The 4,392-nt window shown below is 35.6% G+C and overlaps 1 pseudogene; it reads left to right on the forward strand.

The window, feature by feature from the left end:
• Positions 1 to 259: 259 nt before the first annotated feature.
• On the forward strand, positions 260 to 357 carry LOC119473790 (annotated as a pseudogene).
• Positions 358 to 4,392: the final 4,035 nt, after the last annotated feature.

A 4,392-nucleotide genomic window follows, 5' to 3' on the forward strand; every position in this document is an offset into this window, starting at 1 on the left:
GTTCCCTCCCTGTGTTCATGTGTTCTCATTGTTCAACTCCCACTAGTGAGTGAGAACATGTGATGTTTGGTTTTCTGTTCTTGTGTTAGTTTGCTGAGAATGATGGTTTCCAGCTTCATCCATGTCACTGCAGAGGACATGAACTCATCCTTTTTTAGGGCTGCACAGCCTCGTTTTCTTTATTCAGTCTAACATTGTTGGGCATTTGGGTTGGTTCCAAGTCTTTGTTATTGTGAACAGTGCCACAATAAACATACGTGTGCATGCACATATACTAAAAGTGGAATGATACAGAGAGGATTAGCATGGCCCCTGCACAAGGATGACACACAAATTCGTGAAGCGTTCCATGTTTTTATGGCGACAAAATCAAAAATTATGGCGGCAAAAGCCAAAATTGACAAATGGGATCTAATTAAACTAAAGACCTTCAGCAAAAGAAACTAGCATCAGAATGAGCAGGCAACCTGCATAATGAGAGAAATTTTTTGCAATCTATCCATCTGACAAGGGGCTAATATCCGTAATCTACAAAGAGCTTAAACAAATGTACAAGAAAAAACAACCCCATCAAAAAGTGGGCAAAGGATATGAACAGACATTTCTCAAAAGAAGACATTATACAGCCAACAAACATGAAATAAAGTTCATATATCTACAAGTGTGAGAGCACTTTTAAACTAAATTCACCAGGACCACATGCTATATGGCTTTATTCGATATTTTGTAATTTCTTCTTTTTCCTACATTCTCCTTCCCTTTTTTACTGAGTAGCATTTGTGTTTTGTGTTACCTTCCTCCCATTTAGACATGCTTTCAAAAATTATTTCAATGATTATGTTAACCAGAATAAGATGTCAAAGACTGAAGTCATGTAATATGAGTGACTTAGAATATTGTATTTTCAAATATCTTATTCTAAAAGAATTACATATTTCTGGCATGTTTTGTACTTTTATATTTTTAACCACATAAAACCTTAGTATTAAAGTTCTATGCAGCAGCGGTTCCCAACTTTTTTGGCACTAGGGACTAGTTTCATGGAAGACAATTTTCCACGGACCAGTGGGGATGGTTTGGGGGTGATCCGGGCACATGACATTTTTGTGTACTTTATTATTATTACATTGTAATACATAGTGAAATAATTGTATGACTAGCCATAATGTAGAATCAGCGGGAGTCCCGAGCTTGTTATCCTGCAACTAAACAGTCCCATTTGCGGGTGAAGAGAGACAAGAACAGATCATCAGGTATTAGATTATCATAAGGAGTGCACAACCTAGATCCCTCAAGTGCACAGTGCACAATAGGGCTTGTGCTCCCCTGAGAATCTAATGAGGGTGTTGCTCTGAGAGGAGGCGGGGGCTCAGGCTATAATGCGTGTGATGGGGAGTGGCTGTAAATATAGATGAAGATTCTCTCATTTGCCATGCTGGTCACCTCCTGCTGCATAGCCAGGTTCCTAACCAGCAACAGACCTGTATCAGTCAGTTGGGAGTTGGGGACCCCTGCTATACAGTCAGTATTTGCTTGCATTTCTCCAAATAATACTAATGTTCTTTTTCAGTCTTTACCTTGTATTTATGCATTTTCATCTTAGATTATTTTTATTCTTCCAAAACTTCATTTCAGTTTTTTTTGGTATGACTTGTTTGTAACAAAATGCTACCTGGATGGATAATTGATTAGATACTCTTGCAAGCCCTGAGGCTGGTTATTCCTGTGATGTAATAATCTAATTAGTAAAGATGGTTCAAAATTTGGCTCTTGCTTTATCTCAAGTTATGAATCGCACCAGTTGGGACTTTGAAAGTATTCATTTTGACTTCAAATCACTGCTCAGGGTTGTTTTGTTTTGTCTTTTGAGATGAAGTTTCACTTTGTCACCCAGCCTGGAGTGCAGAGGCACAATCTTGGCTCACTGAAACCTCTACCTCCATGGTTCAAAGGATTCTCCTGCCTCAGCCTCCCAAGTAGTTGGGATTACAGTCATGCACCACCACACTTGGCTCAATTTTGTATTTTTAGTAGAGACGTGGTTTTGCCATGTTGGCCAGGCTGGTCTTAAACTCCCAACCTCAAGTGATCCACCTGCCCCGGTTTTTCAAAGTGCTGGGATTACAGGCATGAGCCACCATGCCTGGCCAGCCCAGGGTTTTTATGGGTGATAGACTTGCTCTAGACTTCCTTCTGCTAACTGGAGTCCATGCAACTGTAGATGTATCCTACTGTACCTGGAGAAATGCCAGAAGTCAAATGGAAAGAGGATACAGAAACTCAAGGAGAAAGTTAGCTGGCTTTAATAATAAGATGTTGATGATTTATGGGAGATCAAGCAGCTGGAAAATGTTATTTCAAAAAATTATTTCTGAAAAATTCTTAGTCATTATCTCTTCTGTTGCCTCTGTTCTTGGGCCTTCTCTTCCTCTGTGACTCTCATTAAAGCCCATTAGATTTCCTCTTTGTGGCCTCCATGTTTTCATTACTACTACTCCATAGTTTTTGAGGGATCTATCTTGGTAATATTTATTTTGGTTTGTATTTCAGCTCCCTAGTTTTCTATGTTTTTTAAAGAATTCTGGACCCAAACTTACCAAGTAAGTTTTAATTATGGTCACTGTTTTTTGCTATTTTTTTTTCACTTCTACAATATTATTTGAATCTTTCTCAAATAATCTTAGTCATGTAACACTTTCTGATTCCCTGCACATATTTTCAAGCCTGTCTTAATATCATACATTTTTGTTCACAGTCTGGTAATTCCAATTAGTATGATGACTGTGTGGGTGAATTTTTGCTCTCTGTTTTTTCCTACTTGTTTTCCTACTTGTTCCTTCTTCTGTTATGCTGTCAATTGTGTGACTAGTTATTTTTGACTTTATATTAGTCACTATCTTTGTAATTTTTGGACTTCTGAACAGCTGAGATAAATATACCTCCTCCAGAAAGATTTTATATTTCTTTCTGCTATGTACCTATGGTACTATCATTTAGACACTTCCTCAAGTGTCAGATTCAATGGTTGAATTCTCTTGATCCTCCAAGAATATGATTCCTTAGCATTCTAACCAGGAGATAGTCAGTTTTTATCTATAAGTTTCTAATGCCGGGGCTGGTGTAGGTTTATTTCTAGCACAAGCATACCCTAAAATTGCAACCCTGAATTTAGAGAGTCTCTATCTGTATTCATCACCTTGGCAAACTCATGCTTTTATTTTTACCTTCTTTGCCCTCTTAGATCCTCCAAACTAAGGGCTCAATTTTTCCAAGGTTTGCACATACCCTGAAGGTCTATGTACTGCCTAAGACTCCAAACGGTTGCCTACTCTTAAACTTTGATCTGATAATTCTTTATTATTTTGTCATCTCTTTGATGTTTGCGGTAAGATTTGCACAGGCACTTTATCCAGTATTCTTTGTTGTTTTAATGGAAGAATTAGTTTGAATAACATTAAGTGACATTAGAGGAACATTTTGCTGGAAAATATTTTACTTTTATTTATTTTAATATTGGTTTTAACCTATAGTTACTGGGCATTTGTTACATAGCAGACATTGTGTAAATAATCTGTTTTAATCCTTGCAAAATTCCTGATATATATTTGAAAAAGCGTCTTGCAAAAAATCACTAAAGGCAAAAAGAGAAATATCTGTGTACAAGAAAAGCATTCACATATGTAATATGAAAACATTCTTTATCTAGATTTCTCACTTACCCAATTAACTTTAGGAGAGACAGAGAGAGAGAGAGAGTGTGTGTGTGTGTGTGTATATAGATACATTTATATATTTATATTTATATTTATATCTATACACACACACACATATATAAATATTAAGAACACTATGTGGACTATACATTTTATGAAGACTCCTCTCATTGTTCTAGAAAAAAATATTTGCAACTATACCTATTATAAATGAAATTATATATTCATATATAACAATGATAACAAAGGCAGTAAAAATAGCAAAATATGACATGTAGTTAGATCATGAGATTGGGAGTGACACTGTACTAACTTAATTTCAGCGTCATTGTATACTTAGCTATGGAACTTATTCAAGTTCTTTAACTTAGTACATTTTGTCACCTATAAAAAGACACAAATATTGATTTTTTAATATATTTTTATATAGGTAGAATGCTGAAATAGTGGAGGTGAATTTTAAAAAGCAGATCACGGCACATTGTAGTTTATAATCTGGTTATCAATATTTTTATAATTGTTATTTAATTCTTTAGAGAATAATAATATGTACAGATTTTACATACTTATAATGAATTTGTTCCCAAACCATGTAGGCATTTTATTTTATGATGAATCTATCTGGAAAAGCATTTTACTGGTACTTATGCTAAGGTAATTATAAAGCAGGAAATGCTGC

The sequence above is a fragment of the Cebus imitator genome, unplaced genomic scaffold (assembly GCF_001604975.1).
Source record: "Cebus imitator isolate Cc_AM_T3 unplaced genomic scaffold, Cebus_imitator-1.0 Scaffold184, whole genome shotgun sequence".
NCBI classification, from domain to species: Eukaryota; Metazoa; Chordata; class Mammalia; order Primates; family Cebidae; genus Cebus; species Cebus imitator.